This window comes from Scophthalmus maximus, chromosome 7, assembly GCF_022379125.1.
Source record: "Scophthalmus maximus strain ysfricsl-2021 chromosome 7, ASM2237912v1, whole genome shotgun sequence".
In the NCBI taxonomy this organism is placed as follows: domain Eukaryota; kingdom Metazoa; phylum Chordata; class Actinopteri; order Pleuronectiformes; family Scophthalmidae; genus Scophthalmus; species Scophthalmus maximus.
In genome coordinates, this window is record NC_061521.1 from 14,340,001 (window position 1) to 14,364,818 (window position 24,818).

Consider the following 24,818-nt stretch of genomic DNA (forward strand, 5'->3'; position numbering starts at 1 on the left):
ATACTCATTAACCGAAGAAGCTGTCGGCTGCTATGTTCAACTGTGTGGAAGATTTCACCCCACCCTTCGACTGTGCAAAGCAGCCGGCCGTTTACTTTGAGTGCCATCTTGCACAGTGACGGTCCAATCAAGGATGCCAAACGACACAGATGAGTGACGTATTTTACTCGCGTGATGTAACTATAAAGGTCAGGCTGCCTCAGCATTATGCGGACAGCTGTGATTCTGGATAGCTTTGGTAAGAAACCAAGGACACAATAGGAGCTTGATTCCAACGGGGAGTGCCCACACTAAAATGTACTCCCTGATGGTACTGCAAGGCACCGGGTTAGTGCAGGACAAAAACATCCACTGTAGGAAATGCTATATGAGCTCCTCTTGACCGTTTCTAATGCACCACTGGTGAAAAACCTGCAAACATTCTTCCACTTTGCAGGATGTGTTGCGTTGGGTTGGTATCATCAATACAAAGGTTTCTCTAAATGCGAGACGGCTGCATCCTGGCTCGACATCGCTGTGCAAAGTGTACAGTCTATACAGTGCACATACTCTGTCTCGAGGGGGAATAGGTTGGATGTTGACAGTTTGAGCTGTCAGACGTCACCGGTTTCGCTTTGGTGCTGAAAAGTCTGCTTTGAGGATGTGCTGGATAGTAGAGGAGGTCTTGGTGAATCGCTGTACCTTGACAGAACGTATAGGTCCTCCAATTTGGACAGAAATGTTGACACTTGTCACCCTGATCCAAGCATGTTTTGATCTACGCCCACGTTGGGGATCTTTACTTATCTTAAGTAATATGGGCTAACATGTACATCCCTTATAGAGTGTAGAGAAAAGATTTGTTTAAAGGCAGATTGTCAAAATGTGCCAGTAGAGAATAGTCATTACATAGTGCGGGAAAGGCTTTATGAATCACAAATACGTTAGTCTCTGTAGGATTAATGTACTTCTGTTTAGACTAGCCATAACAGATTTGCTCACTGTACATGTTTGTTTTCATGTCTATGGGTGGACAGTGGTGCATTCTTATATATATCATTTTTGTGGAAATAATGAAGCTTAGCTGTGGTACACGTCACCTGTTTGTTCCCAATGTGAGCCATCTGCCTGTGCCCAGGTTTAATATAAAAGCAGAGACCCAGTCTGAGCACCTTCAATGGGTACTATACACCTTCCCACAGTGCACGGATATATTTAGATCACAGCAACACCAGTGTCACAAGCTCACATGTAGCACGCATCTGCCAGTGGCAACTGATAAAGGCTCCCTGTTCCATCAAACAAAACACTAGACGCTATTCACAAAGTCCCAAAGTTATAAAACGAGAGAAATCAGAAAAGTTCTCTCAACTCGGAACATGAAAAGTGGCACACATTTGTTGATATCGCCGACACTCTGCACTTCTCCCTCCAAGCTTCTGAAATATTAAACACAGCAATTTCACTTTGCGGCGGTAATTAAAGCCAAGCACTATTTAAATGGTGCCTTTTTCCCCACTCATTGCCAGCTATTGAAGAGGCCATTACCGCAGTGATTCTGTATTATGGGAGGCCATTAGGGCTATCTCTGCTACGACAACTTTAGCTCACACTTTCACCTCGGCACCTAATTGAGCGGGGATCACGAGTTTCAAGCGCGACCTTGAAATGCACTGCATGCGCTCCTCGAGCGCTTTTTAGTCGGCGCTCGTTCAGATTCTGCCACCCAGTGATGAATATCCAATCCTCAAACGGCTCCATAAATAACAACAACAAAGCCATGCATTCCCAAGTAGGCATTTTGACCCGCAATGTGCGGAGAACAAGCGACTGTCGCGGTCAAAGCCTCAACTGTACTGTATTTCCGCGCTGATTTCCCTCTCAGCTGTCACACATGCTCCGTCATCAAGAAACACATTCCTGGTCGGAATTCTCCCGGAAATGTTCAGTTGCAGGGCGGGAAGTCAGGGATTTTTGAGAGTCACCCCAGAGTGTTTATTGCTCAACCATATGAAGCGCATGAGTGTGTGGGAGGTGGAAACTAAAACACACCCCATGCTGTCACTGTGTGACCCTACCCTTGCGTCTTGTGTTTACCACTGAAATGGATCTCTCCTACATGTTTTATTCGGAACGGTCTCCATGATCACAGCCTGCTTAGGCTCCTCGTCTGTTTCTGTGGAACAAGAGGTAGATGCATGAGATGGTCTGCCATTCTCCCTCCCTACTCAATCTGAAATCATAGAGTCCTGTATGTTTTTCCCCAGCAGATGAATGAGGCAGTTGGTCAATTTGCGAGGGCTACAGTGCAGATGGGCCTTATTTTGTCACCAGCAAACACTTGACCACATTATTAATGTGTTTTCGGACTTGAGGTACGGACACTCTCAGTTTGTAATGAAAGATTTAGCAGGATCACATTCGCACAGCCACGTGAAAAGCTGTCGGTGTACATCCACAGGTCACTCGGTTTCTATTTTATGTGTGTCAGTAATTTATCACCATTTCATTTTGGCAGTCTTTGCAGCAGGCGGTGGTGGTTGATACAGTGCATTTACTGTACACGTGGTCCAAACTAATGCGGCTGCGCTAGCGATGCGTAAGCGGACTCAAGAAGTAGGTCAGTAGATGCCGGCAGAGGCAGTGGCACAGCCTGTGGCACTTGTCATCAGTGGGTCAAATGAGACGCCGGTTTGAAGGAGCAGGCGACAGGTCCGACCTCCGCCGTCAAGCACGCGGTTTATGGTCCCGAATTGGGATAGCGGCTTAAAAGAAAAGATACTGTATGTGATCTGTGGATTCACTGAGCACCAGTTCTCATCTTAAGTAAAAAGACGCCTTTGGCTGCGGAGCTGCTTTTATACGGATGCAGATCAAATCGTGTTTGTCTGTTGCTGTTATCTTAATGAATATTCTTTTACCTGGTCTCTTTATATTTCTGTGGGGTTTTCGAAGGCGGTTTGTTGAGTAGTGAATGAGCATCGGACAAAAGCTTCAGTGTTGATGCTGGAACTTAAAATAGTCTGCTGTAGTGCAAAATTTGTGTGAATGCCTTTTAACAGGATTCTCTTGTATTTCTCAACTCTTCGTAAATCGCCGTGCAGATAAATGCTACTTAATTTTGGAAAGATGTTACTGCTCCTCATACACACAGGGTCTTTGTAAAGTGACAACATTTCTGATTTGGTTTGACTGAGAAAACACTGGAATGATCGGGAACATGAGCCACTCTGTCTGAGGTAAACTGATTACCAGTGGCTGAGATCATGTGGTACCTGAGCTGGAGATCATGTGATATATATCCTCCTCTGGAAAGGGAGAGTAGCTGAACTAATGCTTTTTCTCTCTCTCAGACATGTCTCTGTGTGAGTCTGATTGGATACAATTTGAATACAAGCTGATGTACTTAACGTTGTTTTGTTTTTAAGTCAATATTTCCCCCCCGGTGCAAACTGTTCCCCGGGATTTTAATGGTCACAGAATCCCTGGAATACAGTCGACCACCCGATTGTCTCAGTTCAGTTGAAATGGCTGCTTGTTGTGTCTCGTGAATTGCTGCATTATCATTCATCGTAAGAACTCATCGCTCGCGACACAGGATGCTTTCAGACATGCACTTAAGGCCGCGTATCTTCCTCAACTTTTCCGGAGGGGCTGTGTGAGAAGGCAAATGCCGGCAAATGTGTCATTTCCCGGAGCTTTTCCCGCCAGCCCCCATTTTTCAAAATTCCCAGAAAATGTTCGAGTGAACCTATGTCAGAATGCAGTTGGAAAATTTCCAGAACATTTCCAGCAAGCAAGTGGGCGTGTTGATACCTCAAGCAAAAACCCTGCTTTCCACAGCGGAATTATGGCATCTATCCAGACGCCACGGGACGTTACGGAAAATGTTCTTGTTGTGGTGAACCCGTCTGACTTTCACAATCTACCACTGCGTTTGTCATGTATGAAGCAAACTCCCGAAAAATTTGTCCGGACCCAATTTTTTCAGACGTTTTTCTCGGAGTTCATGTCGGAACACGGCCATATAGTGCTCCGGATATGTTGAGAGCTTTGGTGTCCGGTGTTGTTATGATTTGATCTCTACCATTGGGTTGGTTTTTTTGTGGCCAGTGTCACTTAGAGGTGTACTGTGAAAGACTTTGATGGTTTTTGCCCCCCTTCATCAGCAGGCCGGGTGTGTTTTTCATGGGCGGGGGCTCTCCCAGGGACGCCACAGGAGCCAGAGGTCAATGACAGTGGGGCAGAGATCCTAGTGATCGAGCCACTTGGCATTGATCTGCATCAATGATACATCACAGCCAAATACAGCTGAGTGGTAGGGGTCCTGCACCACAGTACAGTTAAGACATTTATCACTTGATGTGACTTATCACTTTTCTTTTTTGCACCAAAGACACAATTGTTGATGTCCATCTGATTGAGAGGCTTACACAACTTTTGGACAGAGACAGCAAAGGCTCGCTGCACTGGGACACAAGGCGTACAAAGTCAACTAAACGATATTGCTGTTGAAAGGGGCTGTTGATTTTGTGATGGAGAACCGACAAAGGCAGTAGTTCCACATCAAGGTTAATGGAGGGCCTTCAGGTCCTCTGTGCGTACAGAAGCTGTTTGGCAGTTTTCGTGACTGCCTGGGGGGGAAAGGACTCTCCTGTCTGAAGAGCAGCACTGAAAATTACTGCTATGCTCCGCTCTGATCCTCTGCAGGCGGACAGGGTTGCTGACCGAGCGAGAAACTCCCTCCCTCTCGCCCGCTCTCCTTCCCCCCTGGCTCAGGGCTGTGTAGTGTCAGCACCTTGAGTCTCAAAGGAGAACTGTGGACCGCTCTGACACAGTCTCGTTGAAATGATTTCACATTGGCCTGGCTGAAGTGCATTTAGCGGCTGAAAGCTGCACTGTCCTGTGTAAGTGATTGTGTTTCTTTAGCCTTGTATATTCAGCTCATCAGCAGTGCGGTGACCTTGTGTTAAGGGCAGAGGGATTCTCTGGTTACCCTCAGTGGAAGGCAATATCTTGGATTACATTCGTGGCTCTGTTTTTGGAGATTGAATGATAAAGTTGACTCAGGAGCCCATGGCATGATTTATAGTGATATTCTTCATGAAATGTTTTTGTTTTTTTACAGGGACCATTTTGAACCTTGGCTCACATTTGGGGTGGGTAAATTGTGCCAGGAAGAGTTGGTACAGCCCAGATATTCTCTTGTGTGTCTGTAACACTGAATATTAAACCCTGTCAGTGACTGAGGGCTGGAAATTAATGTCAGCTTAGATTTTGTTACTGTGTTTGCTCGTTCTGTGTTTGGATAATTTCTGATTGACGTCAAAACATAATTTTATGAAGACAATTGAGATTTTGGAAGGATGCTGGTGTTGTTGACAGCATCCTTTGTGAAGTCAAAAGAGGGTTTTTTGTGGGAAAACTCGTTCATATTTTTATAAGTAAGGTATCAAGAAGGTATTGTTTTGGTTATCATTTCATCTGATAATGTTACTGTGTTGTACCTCTGCCCTCATAAATGTGTCGACGCAACCTTAGTTGTTATGCTGAGTGCGACACAAATTCTAAATAGTCGCTGTGGGAATAGGTTCGCCCGGCCTGATGGTACAAAATCATTAGCAAAGGAGGATATTTTAATTCAAGTCAGCCCTTGATTATACAAGATCCTGATGTGTCATTCTGTAACCTTGTTTGTCAGTACACCCTTGTTCCTATTGCTGGACAATAGCTGAATATAATGCACTTTCTGGCAAATCAGAAATGAGGCACAATTCAGTGTCCTGTAAAATCAATGCCCCTCTAATGCAGATTCTAATATCACCTATCTCAGTATATGTTTTTTTTCACCATCCGTACATCTTGGCCTTTTAGTGCCATCGCATGACATCTAATGTTGGGTTAGTTTGATATGCAGAGGGGATCGATCAAACCTTTATTCCTCAGAATATTTTGTGTATAGTTACACTGAGAAGAATAAGTATAACGTTGTAGAGTGAAAACCAAAAAGCTACCATGCAATCATCTCCTGAAAGGTAGGCGTCATGACGTCATCTGACCTCTACAGGGGAGGAAAGAAAGAGACTTCAGGCTGTGGGAGCTAGTGGAGCAGTCAACAAAAATAGCATATCATATCATGTGTACAACACCTACTTGATTGTTTCCCTTCTACTATGCACTCTGATTTCTTCCCTGTGACTATTGTGCTGTGACTCTTCATCCTGCTTATGAACCTTTACGGAAACACTTATTCAATAGAATAATCATGTCATTTATAGAATAATTATTGAATTCAATCCAAAGCTGTTATCGTTTTGATGAAGAACCAAGACACCATTGTGAAAATGCTCTAAGTAGGGCAACTCTATGCATGTGCTTGCATGTTGACCCAGAGAGCTTCCCTATAGCACCCACGCTACAAGAATTGCTCCTTTTTCATTTGGTGAAAGTATAATATCTGGACTGCTAACAACTGTATGAAATATTAATGGGATATAGCAAAGGCTACTTTAGACAAAGCAATGGCTTTGATTACAAACCCTTAATGTGCTTTCCTGTAGGAGCAGACGGCAGTTCTGTAATGGGAAAAAAAACAGCCATGTGCTACCAAATCTAGCTGTTGTGGAGTCTATAAGTTTATATCCCAAATTGAACAGGGATATTTTTTATGCATATTACATGTTAAGTGTGAAGTTTTAACTTTATGCCAGTATGCATTTGTATTTGGCAATTTGATTAATTTAAAATTCTTGAGTCACCTTGCAGTGCAGTGTTTTAGAATCTTCCGAGAGTAAGTTGAACATTTTCAAATTTGACTGCAGCCGCAGAAGTGCTGCTGGCACCTCAGCAGATTTATTAACATCCCCATGAATTACTACAAGAACCATTTGTCATGTCTGTCAATGCAGCAGGTAGAGGTGAGGAGGCTGCTGTTAATTTGGATTACTGAGGACAACTTGGAACAACTTACAGTCATATAGTACCAAATTCCATTGGCAATTGAGGATGATTTACAGGGCTAGCACTTCCCATTCAAACTGTCTATCCATCTTATGCTCATTCTGTAAATACAATTTGTGAATATAATAAAGCATATCAAATGTTTTAATACGGTTTAGGGTTAGAAATGCTGCAAGATTCTGCAGCTAAGACTTCCATGTTGTCTGTCACGAATAAACCTACTAATGAGAGTGATCATGTCTGAGTTGCAGAGTCACCGTTGTTATTACCAGAATGCTCTAGTACAATAAACAGTATTTACTTTCATCAAGAAAGCATGAAAAATACTGAATACATGTAAACAAATTGCCAATGCTGCTTGCACTATTCCGTTGCATATATTTCCAAGAAAATATAATATATAATATAAATATATAATGTGGGACAAATCGGAGAAGAGTGCACTTCCCGGAACTCTGAGAAGTGCACTCGAGTGCACAGAACTTTTCCGAGACCCAATATTAGAAAAGTGTAGAAGCTGCAGACATGTCTTTTTTCTCCACCCAAAAGAAGATGCTGTGTAGATGTTTAGGATGATACGGTTTTTAATTTCTTGCCACCATTACCATCTGTTCCGTCCGCTGTATGGCAGCTGTTAGCTTCTCTCTCTGTCGAGTCTTCAGTTTCCTCAGAGAGGATTGATGGACCTGCAGCCAAGGGAGGACAACTGCCCACCCGCACTGGACATGCTACCCCTGTTTAGTTATTCACAAGATAACACCCTCTCCCTTCAGTCTCGCTGGTATGGCATCCTATTACTTAGTCAGGTGTGAGTGCCAGCCTGAGGTCAAGGGTCAGCCTGATACTAATGACCAGGGCTGGTGATCCTGTATGAAATGGATGATGTGCAGCTCTAGTAATGGTACCTTTTCCCTTATTTGTTGTTGCTGTGTCTGACTCATTATCCACGCTCCCTGCCCTTTTCATAATCCAAAATCCAAGGTAGCGCTGCCACATGTGGGATTATTGATGCTGTTATTTGATGGCTGTCAGGATCTCTGGCATTTATTTGTGATCTACGGGCCTGTGCGAAGAGCTCATACTGGGAAACATGCACTGTATTTACAGTCTGATTTGATTTTTCTGTGCCTGCGAAAAAGGCTGTCATAAATTACAGGAATGTCATGGAGTGTGACGCTTTATAAATTCCCGGCTGGGAGAAGGGACAAAGAGACAGTGGAGGAGGCTGTGTTCTGAAAGGGGGACTTGTATGCAACTTCAGTGGGAGACGGCGTCCTCGACACATGGCACGAGCTCAGAGGCATTGCTTCAAATGTCTCTTGGCTTGTCATGTAAGGTGGTTTGCTCCGCTCTCTGTTGGCATCGGTCTGCAGACCCTCCTCATCGAGCCATTCTTTGCGTAGAAAAGACTTTTCGATATCCCTTGGTGAATTTCTAATGAGGAACTGCACTGTTTTAGTAGTGCAGTAGTTCCTGGGTTTATTCATTCACAGCAGTCTTTTAACGAGTGAAATTATCTTTAATTCAAACCAACAGCAGTAATGATTCGCTGCCAATATCTTCTGTGCATACACCAGCCCTGCGCATCCTGGATGTCTCAATGAGATTGATCTGTCTGCCTCCCTTTGGTGCAGAACCATGGGACTAATTGAATTACACATCCCCCTCCTCAGCTTCTCAGTCCCATGGGAGGGCACAACTAATCATTTGGAATCTCTGTTTTCAGAAATGGCGAGGGGCGGGTATATCAGGGGTGTATCTGAGCAACCAACTGTATAGCCTCTGCCTAAACAGAGGCTATGACTTTTTCTACAGCATCTCCATAGCTACCGTAGGATTAGATGTCGTCAACCCAGATGGTTCTTGACCTACTGACCTCTACAGGGTGTAGTCACGCCAACAGCTGGTGCCCAGATGTACCCCACGAAAGTTGTATCGCTTGCTAATGAATGAAAAGTTCAATTTAGAAAGGTTGCTGATGAATTTTCTGCAGATCAACTTTTAAATTTGAGCAAGTATAACAATGTTTATGACATCACTCATAACGTTTAACAAGGTTTTGGGTTATATGGTTGTGCTTCTTTGGGTTCTGTGATGTGGAAGCTGATGTGATGATAGAAGTGATTAGATTTCCTTTTACCATCTGAGGATATTATAAATTAAAGTATTCTTAGGAAATAATGAAGATAATGCACCTCTCCCTTCCCAGTGGTGTGAGGGAGACGTGTGCAGCAATGCCCAACATTGCTAAATGTCAAACCTGCAAGAAGCTCACTGCAGTTTAACCTCATGGCGATGGATACTCATGTAATAAACCCACTTAAGCAGAGTTTACTTAACTATCCTGGCTGATGTAAAGCGTTGTCGCCAGCATCCACATGCAATTTACAGATAGTGTTATGAAGATGAGGTGTTCAGAGAGGAAAGACAACACGACAGATTACAGAGTGCAGTGAAAATAAACGCACTGAAATTATAAATGCTTTTTATGTAATGTTTGCCTCATGATTGGCGGTCCTATAGTTTACCTGACTTTTCTGTTTATAGATATAGATTTTCTAAATGCCCCATGATATTCTGGACAAGGAAATCAAAGCTTGTAAAATTTTACACAACATTCTAAATCCCTTACTGCTGCAGCAAAGAAAGAATGCTGTGTATTAGGAGGAGGGAATTTCCCCCCCTCTCTTTGCCCTCTGTCAAACCTTTGTAAAGCTGTGGTGAAACATAGGAGATTGGGTGTCCCTATCATCTGCTATTATGAATTCCTTCGTCTGTCCGTGGCGCTTTCGTTGTCGCCCTCTAATAAATCAGATTTACGGCTACATCTGTAGTGCCCATGCTAATGAAGTAACGCCCAGTGCAGAGACACAGCGTTGATTTCATTTCCTGCCTCTCTGGCTGCTCCCCGGGTAGCTAGATGGAGATTACATGGCGATGTCATATAAAAGGAGAGATTAAAGAGTCTGTATCCAAGTGTGAGTGTCACAGGTGTGTGCCCAGCCTCTCAATTAGATGTAGAAGTTTATCGGGGGAGCCACAGAGATGGTGCTCGGTACCGTGGGCTTCCTGTCCCCTGGAGCATAACTTTTGTGTCTTGTTAACCAAGGCTGGATACGGAGGTTGTCAGGTTCTCGAACACATCTCTGGCAATGAGTCGGATGATGCTACCCCTGTCAGAGATCTAAGGCGAGGCAACGGAAAAAAGTGGATGGCTTGTCCAGTTAGTAAGGAACAGAGGAGGGCACAATTCATTGCCTGCCCTACATGCTTGTCTGCCTTCATACTCATGTGCTCACCCAGTGCCTGCAGTCTGTCCGCCTCTCTTTCACATCAGTGGTAGACTGGCACAAAACAACGGTGGACCCAGTGTCAATATGATCATTAAGGATTTGTACAATTTCAAACAAATTGACCTCTTTAACCTTATCCCTGAATGTTAAAACAGCATAGTTCCATATGTCACGAGGGCCGAAATGTCTTTGTTTGCTATATCGCATACCTTTACTGACTCACAGACCATAAGCTATAGTTTTGAATATGAAAACTGTCAAAAAGCTCAATTATGTTACACAGAGACAGTGTGGTGTTCATCGAGATTTTAAATCACGTGCTGAGACATTTAGTGGATTAATCAATGGTGTTGACTGACAGGAAATTAATTGCTACCAATTTAAATAATTAACAATTAACTTCAGTGATTGATAAAGAAAACATTAACATTATAAGCTCCCACTTCCCCCCTGTTTGCTTTATTAACAGTCTTAAATTCACTATATAAGTATTCATATACAATTGTTTTACTTTAAATTCATCAATAAATTTTTAATTCATCAATTGACGTACTACTCAACCAAAAGAAAAGTCTCCTTGTAACATTTTTAAACAGCGGAATTGTGTCACAGGCCCCTGTTTGATCGCTCCACATCCTTTATCAATGGTATTTGAAAATGCCTGACTCAGACACACTAGAGCACTTCCTATGACTATATTGTCTGGTTTCAGATAAAATCATTGTATTTCCATTGACCTAAAGCAACTTAAAGGTGTTGACAACCAAATGTCCTGGATATAACTTTACTGCTAGTTAGTATTGCTGACACTAAGTCCTTTTTTTTTTTTTTTGGAACGGCAATCTACTATAAGACATGACACTGTTTCTGTCTTGCAATCGTGTGCTGCTGTGTTAAGTTGTGTGGTTTAGCCCTCTAAACTGTTTTAAATTCACTTTGTGTTTTCTCAGAAAAAAGGCGGACTGGAGGAGTCTGATTTATTATACAGCTGGAATGTCCGAATGCTATCCTGCAATATTTCAATATTTAAAAAAACACGTTAGAAAGAAGTAGCAGGGGTGCAACAAATTTAAAAGGATGAGAACAACTTATGTGGTAGTTCTCATTCTTTTGAACTTGTTGTGCCTCTGCTACTTGAGTTACAAACCAACACCTGAGCTGTGATTTGTTGGCCACGCTACTGTTAGTTTACAGTTTATTCATCTAACTTATCTAACAGCTTCTTGGATAGTTTTTGTGTCGTAATCCATTTGGCAAAGCCATAGCACCCAAGTTTTGTCATTTTTGTGTAAGTGAGGAGAACAGTGATGTGATATGGTTTATTACATCCCTCTCACTGCAGCACAAGTCACGGCCTGTGGCAGATAATTACATATCGACAACTTAAGTCCTTTGCCATGCAACTCCTGAGCATAGTTTCCGCCATGCCATGTACAAATTTGTCCCCAAAAATATTTTTGGACAAAGGAGCCAGTCAACTCTCCGTGGAGCAAAGTTTTATTTATTAATAACTTCATTAATCCCCATGGAGAAGAAGTTAGATAGATGAAATGATAATGCCCAGATGTTCATTGCAATAGATCAAGAGAGACATCGTTGTAGGGATTCTTGATGAGGTTGTTAACTGAAATGAGGATAAATAGGATAAAAAAAGCAGATGTTCAGGTATAATCACCATTTTGATGTGCTGGGTATTTATTTTAATTTTTTTCTCGCTTTTCATTTTTGTGCCCTGATTCTTTGCTTTCACCTGGTGCAGATTTGACTGGGACTTCAAACTCACAAAACTGTCTCGGCGGTAGATAATTGCCACATTCTACCTTGTATTTTCAATTAACGCTAAACTGCCAAAAGCTGCGAATGAAAATAACCCGTGTGATGAAGAGGCTGTTGATAACATGCTATTTGTGTAGGTGTTGTGTTTAGCGTGAATAATGAAATGTTATCGTAGCAACTCAAAAAGCAAAAATAATAAGTATTCAAGTTATCAAATGGCTGAGTGCCCCCACCAAACTAATGAGGAGTCTGCGTCGGCATTAATGAGCTCTGCGCTATGGTGGCAGAATTCATTGAGGCAATTAGTGTAACTCAGAAAGCATGGCACTCCATGGGAAAACTGCTGCGCTATATAGTAGTTAGGTCACTCACAACAGACAGCAATCAGCAAATACATATGAGGGGACTGCGACAGTCGGCCACATGGAGACGTTGACAGGTCGTTGACAGGTTGTTTTCCCGTGCTTTGTGGAATCTAAACTTTGTTTTGTTGCGTGTGGTGGGAACAGTTCTGTTTTTGGAAAACCAGCAGCGTATGATGAGAATATGAAGGAGACGCTTTGTAATCCTCAGCAGTTGCATTCAGTGATCTGCAGTATATTTTTGATCCTAGTTGTTGACTTTGAATGAGTTGTTAAGATGAAGTACACACAGTGTTACATCCGCAATAGCAATTTTTTTTTCTTCAAATGCTGGATTTAAATCCCTGCTAGTAGCTCCGTGAAGCGTAAATATGAGCACAGTGAGGCCTGGGGCTAAATGATGATGTCAGCAGGTATGATGATTACCATGTTCATCATCTTAGTGTTGCATGTAAGAATACTATCATTCGGTTATTAGCTCTAAACACAAAGCACCGCCGAGGCTAATGGGAATGCCATTTTTATGTTTTGTTTTGCAAGTGTTTATTTGGTTATAAGCCAAAGTATTGGACAATCTAACATTTCTGATCTGATTACGGTACTAGATGAAAAGTCAAGGCGTCGCAGAAGTCCCTAGGATTCATCTCTGTGAATCGTGAATGTCTGTATCAATGTTTCATGACAATCCATCCAGTCCTTCATTTTGGGAATCCACTTCTTTCTAATTTAATGGTGGAAAAAAAAGTCACTTTGCCAGGCACATGGCTCAAAAACATCGTCCTCCGTCTCTTAATTAATCATGGGTGTGTTTTGGGTGTTACAGTACGTGAAATAAACCAATCAGAGTGCTGTCTCCCATTCCCTTTAAAAGCAGGAGTGCGTGCACCCTGCTGGATACTAGGGTACTGGTGGATTTGCCCGGTTCTAAGAGAGAACGTGTCTGTGGAACACCTGCTCAGTAAGTGCATTTGCCAGACAATGTGGGACATCAAGCTTGATGTCGGTGTACGAGAGGACTCGCAGTATGTGTCTCAGACAATTCCGTGTCTTCGTCCAGGGAGCATTAGTCAGAGAAAGCTAAACTGATGTGTGAGAACAACATGAGGGCTTCAGGTCATCTTTCAAACGAGCCCGTTCTCCTGGGGACTGGGAAACTGAGATACGCATGACAATTGCGGCAGGTAGATGTTTTATTTTTGTGCTCCCCCAGTGCTCCAATCCCTGCAACTCTTCATGTATTATGTATCCAGTGTAGATGATTTTTTTGTAGTGTGGATATTTAAGGAAACATTGTAATATGTACAAGTGTGATGCAAAGAAATGTAATTTCCCTGCAAATGGGCCAATAGTGGTCTTTGTTATCCACTTAAGAACACCATGGTAGTGTCTTCTTCTGCAAACATGTCGGCTTTGTGGAGTGGGCACTCCCTTTTCACTCCCTCAGGATACGTGTTATTTACTGATCACCGAGTGGACTTCAGGTAAACCAACAAAGAGAAAGATCTTTTTTTCCCTAATGGGCCCGACCTATGCAATGTCACATATTCAGTTTTGTGTTTCAGTCAATTCATTAGGCACACCAACACACAAAGGACAAATGGATAGTGTTATGGATAGTTCCACTTTGTGGAATTCTGTCCCTCTTTTGGAGAACGCAGGAGAGTAAAGCTGCAGAACTGCGAGATGGTGAGTGGTATATTTTAAGAGAGCAATGTAGATTTTTCTTTTCAAATAGGGTCAATCCATAACAAATTGTGTTTTTGTTCATTTGCATCAACCTTACCCTATCCTCGCCCATTAGCCCCTTCGGGATCTACCCTGTGTATCTTTATATAACCCAGAAGGGGACTGAACAGCTCATGTGCGAATCATTGCATGGTCTTGTATTATTATTATCATCATGGATTATTAATCAACACAGTGTGAGCCATGAAAATCTATTCATTCAAGGACATGATACTCTCACCGTCTGTCAATGTCAGAACAGATCTGTTCTTACAGTCGCCAAGTCCTTCACCAGATGTTCTATTTTTAACAGGCAGGCGAACAGACTTATTGTATTTGTGAAATGGTCTTTAATCAACATACACTGTTGTGAATTACTCTAATGAGTCGATTCATCATAATTTAGAGCTGCACCTGGCAGCAAAAAGGCAGATATATCACGACTCAACGACTTCACACATCATGTCTGGCAGAGTTACTCACATGTTACTCCATCTAACATGTGCCTATTAGATTATACTGACTGTGATGTGCAACCTCACATGATTGTATTCCATAATACAGGCCTGGATATACTGTTTATTTTAAAATGAGTGTTTCTGTACCATTTCCTGCATGTTTGATACTAACTTTGTCTCTGTAGATGCTCACTTGTCTCCTTTGAACACGAGGGCTGGTTTACATCTTGACGTCCTTGTTGTGGAACACAAGAAGGATCAGTGAGCAGCACTGCAAGTTTTGATGACTTATGTGATCCAATAAAATATTAATAACAAAATGACTATGCAGGGACAGTCAGAATCAGTTTTTAACAGTTAAAAAAGGTGTTTACACGTTGATTTTATGGATTTTCTCACCTGTTCTCAGGAGGCATAAATCAAGGTGAGAAGTTCTTACTCAAACCGATGTCATCAGTCAATTCCACCTAGGTAGGAATATTTATTTTTAGGCTGTCATCATTCCTTTTTCCCTGAGCTACACCTTAAACCTGTTTCACCCCTTAAACCAAATTACCTGTTCCCCGTTCATACGTTACCTTAACGATTTCTGTGGCCAATGAGCCTTCAGCCGACGCTTGGTTTCAGCCCGATATCTCACTTGGTATTCGGCTGGCGGTGAGAGTCGAGGAGTGCGGTGCGTTTTGTCTGCATCCACATTACATGTTGTATGTAAAACAGCCTCTAAGCTCATTACAGTAATCAGGTTAAAGAGCAGGGGACCGGGGAGCACTTGGCCTGCTATATGTTTCCTCCGGACCTCCCCAGTGAGACGAAGAACCTCTCACACGGGCTCCAGCTGAGCTACCAAGTCCCGCCTCTGCAGACGCCTGCCTCTAATGATCCACTCCCGCTGCTTGTGTTTGTATGAAACCCACACTGGGTTATTCAACTGCACCCATGCTGTCATAATGACCAGCTTGTAATTGTAAAGAATTTCAACATGCAGCCATTCTTCCTTCGAGGTTTCTGATCCACTGCCTTCTGCAATTTGGCGTGTTTTTGCACGGACGATGAACGGCTGCAAAACTGTTTATCCCCACAAAACTTCAGAAATAGCAATGAAACAGTAAAATGGCGAATGTATTTACAAGTGTAGCATGAGTGTGTATGGGGACGGTGTTTATTTCACTTTTCTCTCTTTTGGTTTCGCAGCTTGTATTTTGCTGAGTCACAAAAGCTGTGATTCAGCAGAGATGATAGTCTTGCAATATTGCCGTTTATGCCTTGGTTTTATTTGTATTTGCAGCTGTTAAATGTCTATGCTGAAACCCTTGAACACCCTACTTGCTATCTTGCCTCACGAGAAAGTACAGGACAAGTTCAGCAAAAGTGATTGAGACGCACTTCAGTCGATCTGCAGCAGTGACAGCTTGTCTCTTTTAAACGCTGAGTGTGTGTTGCCCATTGAAAGCACTTCAGTGTGAGAATCACTAATGAAAGTCAGAGCCTTTTATCATTCACCGGTTTTCTTTTGCAGACTGCACTGCTTAGAAAAAGGCCCCGTTTGTGTCTCCGGAGCTGACAGAAGCCACCTGACCTGGGAATTGCCCAAATCGGGGGTTGCTATGGCAACCAGCAGATGTGGAGCATGAAATAGTGAAGGCTGTGAGTCCCTAACTGAGCGTGGCAGTATCCCTTTCATGCTCCACGCCGTATCTTGTGGCTCCTCCGTCTCGGCGTCGACCCAGCTGCGAGTTGTGTCCGTGAGATGTGCTGTGCTTCCCCCGTCTCTCCGGATGGCCCTGAGCTGAGGGCATGCACAAAAAGAATGTCAAGTAGTCAGCATGGATCTCGCAAGTTGACCCCGTTGCACAATATGCTAAGGATATCCATGCTGCGTGTGGGCGGGCGGGTAGTTGACCAGATGTTTATGACGGGGATTTAAGCCAGAGATGTTTGTTTCCAGCAATCAGGGACTCTTGGAAGTGTAGGGGGGGAAATCAAGTGAGAAGGCTGGAAAGAGTAAAAAAATCATTTGAATGCAGACAAACCTGTTCGCTTTATCATTTATGTGGTACTGTATTGTAAAGTTAATCTCAGTTGGTGCTGTCGTGTATGTTTCACATGTCCTAAGCAATATGGAACATGGAATATAACTCATTACGTCTAGAGTACCTTACGAAGTTAAGAAGGCATTTCTCTATTCTACTTTTGGAAAGACAAGAATAACAGACTGCACTTCTGCTCTTATGGAGAAATCCTAATGTTTACTTTGAATATTTCCTCCCCTGTAAATATTTGAGAAAGCTTTCTTACGAAGAAGAGATGGTCCCCACTTTGGGAAACGTCACAATGAAGGTTTTGTTTTTCCCCAAAATGTTGTTATTGATTTAAAACCATGGAATTTGCACTTTTCCTCAAACTGCCATTCTTATCTAAATAGAGAAATGATAGATACGTTTATTTAACGCAGCACCTCTCCTCACCTGGGGATTGTCGCAGTAGAATGTGCCAGACAAAACAGTCTCGTTAAAAGCATGCATGTCTTTGAAACACTCTTCAGGAAAGACTCCCAATTTGCCGGCATGCCTCCCGAGCTTGGAAACACTCTCTGAGGTGGACAGTATTTGTCTGAGGGAAAGTTGTTGTGTACGCCTCCTCGAGCCAATTTAAACATTTGATTCTCCAGTGCTTTTAGTCCTCGCTGAGAGAAAAACAAAGCTGCAAGGAGTCGCACAGTTGTGCTGCGCTTGGAATGCACTCCCATGTCAACAGAATAATGGGGGTGGTTCGTTTGCTTTGGCCTTGCACAGTTTGCTTTCAACTTTTACAGTCCAGTCGAGACGTTGATCAGTCATTCATCATTTTGAGAGTGGATACACAATCAAACCTGTTAACTTAATTGAGTTGGAGGGAAAAGGTTCTTGCCTGGAGTGTCTTATCTGTATGTTCTGCGTCTGCCTGTCTTTGTGCACCAACACCGTCCCCACGACGCTCTCTCAGCTCTCGTCGCAGCTTTCCTCACCAAACGTTACGTGTTTTGTCTGCAGAACCTTCAATGGCAGCAGCGAAACCGGAGTGACACTTTCACAGAGACGTATTTTAGGGAATCAAAGTCCACCTCCTCAGTCTTGTTTTCTGCTGAACCTTTCTATGTACCTGTGACAGGAGAGTTGAGAGGCTCTGGGGGAAACCGGGATTGTATCGTCATGCACGCACGGCCGTACATAGAGGCCGCCCTTCACGTTGCCAACGCAATCTCTCCGACCTTGCCCGCTTGACATTTAAAAGCTGAAATCCTTAAATCACTGCGGAGTGCAACCTGCGTCCAAATGACCCTGGGAGCAGTTGCAGACGTGGACCGGGGGGCAGAGTGGATGTGGCTGCTGCTGCTGCTGTCCAGCCTTATATGTCCAGGAAAAGGTGGGCACAGCAGCAGCCATGGCAACTGTGGGCAGAGCCGCTGATCTGGAAACAATGGGCCAACAACATGGCCTCTCCCTGAACCGCCTCTCATGCAACAACATGGTTTCACTCACCATCAACAGAGGATTTTATTGTTACCACTTTGATACAGTTCTCGATTACCATGTTGGTAAGTGTTTCCTTTTATCGCGCTCCACTGGATAACACAAGACATTTCTCTGGGGAATCGAACAGGGAGCGGGGACTGCGCTTAACAGTTAAACCGATGCTGTACGTCTGCTTGTGGTGTTCTTAGCTAAATGTTTGGTTTTGCTTAAAGAGTCAGAACAGCGCATCGCCCCCTTCATGTGTCGCGTTTCCTCCTTTACAGCATTCCGGACGATATAAAATGCTGATAGAGTCCCTCGGTGTATCACACTTTGGAGTGAAGCCAGGGCCTGTTCCGTTCCACTGCTCTTGATACTGTAATCACCATGCGAGTGGTAGTAGGCAGTCGGGCTCCTGAAGTATGAGGGGGGGGGGGGCTCAGAGATGGGGAGGCGGCGCAGACAGGAGGTTGGAGTCACCTGATTTACGGGACGTGACACTCCAGGCAAAACACGCTGATTGTGGGAGCCAGAAGTGTGACAGTGTCGTCGGAATACGGCCCACCGCAGGATTATGTAGTTACTTAAGTCAATGAAGTGTCTTGTGTTTGTTCATTTGCACGCGAACGAGGGGAATGCCATGGTGTGGGAAACTTTTACACTGGACGTTTTACAAGGAAAGACACGTACATATCTGCGGAGGGCTCACTTTGATCTTAGACGTCAGATCCCGGCCTCACGTTCGACACTCACAAGGTGTGAGTGTAGATTTAAAATGATACCGTCAGATGAGGCCACCTCCATCAGACGAAGTTCGCAGATTGCCTCATCAATGTTGTCTGGTTACCTTTTTGGCATTCGGGTCACTTTGACACCAAATCCTGCTGTTGTGGTCCTGTCAATGGCCTCTCCTCTCGTCACATACACCTCCGCTCTGCTGCTGACACTTTTAGTGTTGAGTATTGATTGGAATTTTTTTATCTGATGAACGTGGGAGCAACTTGTTGATATTCGAAAATCATCTTATGTGTAGAAAAAAAAGAAATGTCAAGTTATGTAATCAGTGTGTGCCTGGACATCGTGTACCGTGGTGACCCTAATGCAAACTTTCACATTCGCCTCACCCTTTACCTTTTTTATTTTGTCATGCTGCAATCTCAGGCATTTACCATGGTGTCAATAACAGATAGCGTCGTTGTCAGCCTGCGTTTTGTAATAAAGTCATGTTTGGCAGCAAGCTGCTGCCTCAGTCCGCTTTGATTTTCTCACACGGTGTGAGGAGAGTTAGACTCATGTTAAAATATTGCAGGGTTGGCATCTTGACTGTGACCTTTTGTAATTCTGATGCAATGATTTCATGAGCCGGCTCTGCCTTGTACTTTCAGATTCCTACGCTAATTACTGTCACATCTGTGGAGTCTTTTTCTTGCTACTCCTTAATCTCCCCGTGCCTGTATGTCCACATTTCATCAAATTGCATGCTATTGATGTCGTACACACAGTCCTGCCATCACAGTGCAAAGCGGGAGAGAGCAGAAACACACGGCTTATTCCCAAAAGTCCCCCTACTTGTCTGAGCGACGTGGATGAAAGAATCTATAGGAAGACACTGTCTTGGTTAGATTTTGCTGACTACAATAACACGTCTTGAGTTTTGGGTACGTTGTGAGCTGTATACGGTAGATTTCTTGTGCTGCCACTGAAAAAAAAACATAAATATTAGTACATATAAGCATCAATTCTGTGAGTGAAGAAAAGGTCAAAAGACACAGTTGAGGGTGAAGATTTGTCTAAAATCACCTGGCCTATCGTGAAGATAAATATGGATCTGGATGAGAATGAAGGGATGCTGAGAGAGACAGTTGCTATACTTGCTAATGCAGCATACAACCATACACAACTCTCAAACATTTACTACAGCTGCCAAATGCTAACTGAGAAAATGATGTAATTGTTTAAATACACCAGTATGTGTAACCTCCACATCTAACCGTGTCTCCTGTGATTTGTGCAATTTAACCCTATCTGCATAAAGGACCTGAGTACACTTTACTGATTGCAGACAGATTGCATCTCATCTCTTTCAAAAGTGAAATTGTTGCTGGCGTTTTGCTTGAGAAGATGGAGTAAACGTGGCCTGGTGGATCATGTGAGGTTACAGGGACCAGATCCCCAACACATATTTTTAAATGCTGTTGGAAAGAGGTTGCCTCAGCTAATTCAGTTGGGATAAGAACAGGGCAGCAATAGTGTTGGAAAAGATGATAATATGTTATTATTATTAATCAAAGGTTGGCTGTTATCTTCTGCATTTTGGTTCTTCTTTACTTAAGCACTGATACTTTTTGCCCTTTACACACAAGTAAATTCAAGTACATAGAGTATATTAGTATTAACAATTAGATATAAATCATTTGTTATTCTTATTGCAGGACTTCATTCTGGATGTAACTGTGGGAAAGAGATGATTTCCAGATTGAGCACACTGAAATACAAACCCTCTCATATGTTCTGCAGGGAACAGGAGACAGACCTGGGTGGATTGAGAGGTTGAGGCCACTTGACAGGCACCTGTTCAGAATTTTACTCTCACAATAGTCATAAATTCAGCTTGCACATTTCAAAAATATTCAAAAATTGAAATAAATAGGTTTTGAAAAAGTATGCTTTTGGTTTTATTGAATGTGTTGACTGATATTCCATGTGAGACACTGGCATGCATCTTCATTTCTTTTTTTTTTAGGCACAATATTCTTTGGACTCAAATTATTTTGGAAGTCCAAAACACTGAACTATTGACTCCAAATGTGCCCCCTGTTTCACATCATCACATCACTTTGCACAAAATAGTTATTGGTCAAAAACCAGATGTAAGCTCGCGGAGCAGAGGCCTCATTCTGCAAATGCACTATAAGAGATTTATGGTTCCAAATGTGGTTGATAATGATAATGAAATCATCATGGGCCGAGTCCTTTGTTGTTTTGGGCTGATCCGCACTGTCGGGGTATTTAATGGAATGAAAATGTTTGGGCGACATCTGTCCGTCTGGGCCTCGATGAACCACTATTACTGAGTGGCTGACTGAAGGACGAGCTCACTGATTGACCGGCTGCAGATGCAGGGTGGAGCTCGCCTCCTCTCGTCGCTGTTTCAAGCTCATTCTTCACATCTGCAGATGAGGGATGAGGGATGGTACATATGTGAACTTTGATAAACATGTTAGCAGTGTTGTGATGGGCAGCTTTTAGCCACTCAGAATCATCAGTGTGATTAAAGCCTTGTTTATAAAAAATCGATTCTCTTCCCTCTGAACGGGGTAGAACAGTTCCACCGTCTCTCGACCACTGACGGTCCAAAATGCCTCTGTCAGACTTCTTGAAGTGTCTGGCACATTTGCATTACAAAATTGTTTTTTTAATCCTGCAATTCAGTCCCTCACTTTTGCCTCAAAGCCAAAAGAGACCCAGCTTTCTTCGTTGTATCCCCCTAGCTCTAAAATCTCCTGTCCAACATTAGGTCCCTGACCTTTTTTTTTTTTTTTATCTTGCTTTTAGTTCAGTATGAGATTTTGTTTCCATTTTATTTTTAATGTCTTGCCTCTTCAGTTTTACCTAAACCTTTGATTTATCCTGTATTGATTTTGGTTTCATCATCACGCTACTGATCCCTTTATATTTGTATTGCTCATTTGTTTAACGTGGTCTTAAAGCACTTTGAGTCGACTCCTATTGTTTTTAAATGTGCGATAAGAATAGATGTGACTTGACTCGAACAATGCTCTGCTTTGTAAGACTCAATGTATTGACTTTAGGGCTGCATCCAAACCAATAATGTCTCAAGAGGAATGTAACTGAGCCAAGACGCATTCTCGACTGCTGAAGGATTTGCTGTAATCTTCAAGAATTGCAAATTTAATAATGACATTATTTTACTTTTTTTTAATTTATTGTTGTAAACTCTAGGTAAAGGTATTAGTGAATTGCCTTCACTGTTAAGATTAGGAAGAAAGAGTTACATTTATTCCATCGCTTCTTTTGCGGTGTCTTGTTGAAACGGTGCTGCGGGAGGATGCTCTACTTCGCTAGATATTTTTAGAGTAAGAGGAGCTGCTCCCTCCCTCCCTCCCTCCCTCCCGCGACAACGGCAAGATTCATAATTTTTCTGTCAGTATCTATACCCTCAAATTGCATTACAGCAGAGTGTGTCACCCAGGAGCAAGGCCTGTGGTGCAGTTTGGGTCACAGCAGCAAGGTTCATTTTTGAATGTACAAAAAAACAAGTCAGTATCGCTGTGAATGGCTTTTTTTTTATTAAATAACACATGTCCCATTTTTTTTAAATCAAAATTGACAAGCACTGCTTGACTAAAAATCTAGCCACTTACATGTCAGGATGTTCATTTTAATCCTGGTGAACTTTCAATAGAGAGGGTCAGTTCTGCTGCATAATGCTGTGCGGTGAAAGCTGCTTCCTGCTGGAGCAATGGTTAATTAATTAATTTATGAAAGGCATGAAGGAAGTGACAAGGGTGGAGGTGGAAGCCTTTGACTTATTCATTATTAGATTTGTATTCAGGTAGAATCCAGATTCAGATTTCCTCTGCAATAGAATGGGCGTGAGCACGAATATCTTCATAAAAAAAGATTATCGTCTCCGCAAGGCATGAGAAAGTGGTGATTTGGAAATGGTGCATGTGATAGACGGCATGGTTAGTGTTGTGTCTGGTAAGACGAAAGGAACATGTGATATATTAAGCAGTACTATATTAACTATATTGTTATGTATAAGAACAATCCAGCCCCATCTTTTGTTCTTCTGGCAGCATATGAACGTGTGACTCTCTGCATCAGTGTACCGTAATCATATTCTCCTCATGTTTTTAATGTGGCAAGTTAGTGAAATGATGCCTCTGTGAGCCTTGTGCTGTTCAAATTACAGCCCTTAAATGGATGTGCAGTCATTTGCTCTACATTTGTAGTAAATCAAATAGGCCTCATACTCATAATCAAGATGTATTTATGGTGGTTGATTAATGCCTATCTCTTGGGCGCTGATTTCCCAAATTCAAATTAGGATGTGAAGTGCTCAAAATGATGGACTAGCAGTCGATAAATTTAGAGGCAGCAATCGCATCTGGCGGAAATAACACACCTGACCTTGACGGCATTGTGCAGCGGAGCAGAGATGCAATTTCTGGAATCGCCGCAATATTGGGTTTTCAACACTCAGGTGATCAAAACAACGGCCCTTGTTTGCAGATATGTGAACCACAACTGGACCGTCTGTGTTCCAGGAAAAACCTAATGGTCCCCTGAGACGTGCTGTGGTCCTGCAGGAGTCTGACCTTGCCTTCAAACACACAGGGATAAAGGCCGTCAGCGCAGGGGGATGAAAGAGAGGAGAGAAAAGGGAACTGTAGTGCCGAGCAGTTTTTGCCAATTAGCATTTTGTCAAGGCACACGTGCTCTAATCCTGCTGTTCTTAATAGTCATGATGACTACTGAGGTCAGAATAACTACATGCTCAAATTACACAATAATAATAAAAAAAGCTGGCCAGACTGGAGATAATTTGGTCCAGCAAATGCCAATTTCAGCGCGTTTGTGAGGTTGGTGAAGGCTGCGGCCGCAGTATCTTCACGCTGCTTTACCGGCTGTTTCATTCGAGCTCTGGGGTTATTTCCGATCGCATCGCAGCTTGTTAAAGTCTAATCGTCGTCAACCTTTACGATAGTTGTGCTCTCTTAAGAGTCGCCGCACTCATGCTTCTAAACTCACAGTAATTTGCTCCTTGATTGTGTAAGTAAGACAAGCGATGTTTGCATCTGCATCACCATTGCTGTTGCCGTTCATGAATGCAGCCGAAGCAGAGAGAGTCTTAACTGCATTGCCTACCAGGGAATCGTCACTCTCTCTCATGTGATCTCACTTTAATGGGCTGACCTTCAAATTCCTGAGCGATGTGGGGGGATTGGTTTAGATTAGTTTTTTACTACTTTAAGAATAAGGAACTGTGTGCATCATACATTTGCAGATCTTTCAGAACGACTCACCCTGGCTTTTGTTGCACTCTACGTTCTCGTCCCCCCACAGCGTGCGAAACACACGGCCACATTTACCCTGGTATTTAAATCAAATAAAAAACCTCAAAATTGAAGCACGGCTTGTGCAGCATTGTTGCAAGTTGTCCTTGAATGAGTGTTTTTTCATTCTCATCTACAGCCTGTTTTGCTCTCAAGGGTCATTCTGCTTCAAAATGTGTTGTTTTGTTAGAAGCATCTGGAAGACAGGTCCCAAACCAACTGATCGGACATGGACAAACAGCGGTTTAGGTTTTCTGTCCAGCCGCCTCCTCATTCTGGCGGTGACAGACTGCCGCATTAATGGCAGCGGTTGTTGCTCTCGGGCTCTGTGCTGCTGCTGGATTTACAGTCAATCATTAGAGTTGCATCCTCTCCAGATGGCACCTGCCGCCCCTGGTCTCTATTGAATTGCCCATGTTTGGACTCCCTCAAGCAAGCTGCTCTTTGGCCATTTTCGTGTCTTCATATTTAGCAGTAACCGAACCTAATTCGATGCAGGATGCTCCTGATGGACTGGCGATTGTCACAGGAGAGGAAATTGAATTCTTGGACCTACCTGGTGATGCAGAGAGGGTAATAAAATAAATAAGATTCAACATGGAGTCACGCTAAGCGAGTTGTGTTCCCTTTGCTCCTCTCGCAGACATAGATCCGTCCACGCCCGAGAGCAGAGCTAATGAGGAGCTGG

At 43.0% G+C, this 24,818-nt stretch overlaps 1 protein-coding gene across 8 annotated transcripts in view; it reads left to right on the forward strand.

The window, feature by feature from the left end:
- tln2b (talin 2b) overlaps positions 1-24,818 on the forward strand; it is a 74,632-nt gene that overhangs the window by 1,173 nt on the left and 48,641 nt on the right. The window contains exon 1 of one of the 8 annotated variants that reach the window (XM_035643357.2): positions 18,008-18,130. The exons of the other annotated variants lie outside the window; for them this stretch is intronic. The gene's annotated coding sequence lies outside the window, so the exon portion shown is untranslated. Of the gene's footprint in view, positions 1-18,007; positions 18,131-24,818 lie in introns of those variants that run through there. 8 annotated transcript variants of the gene reach the window in all.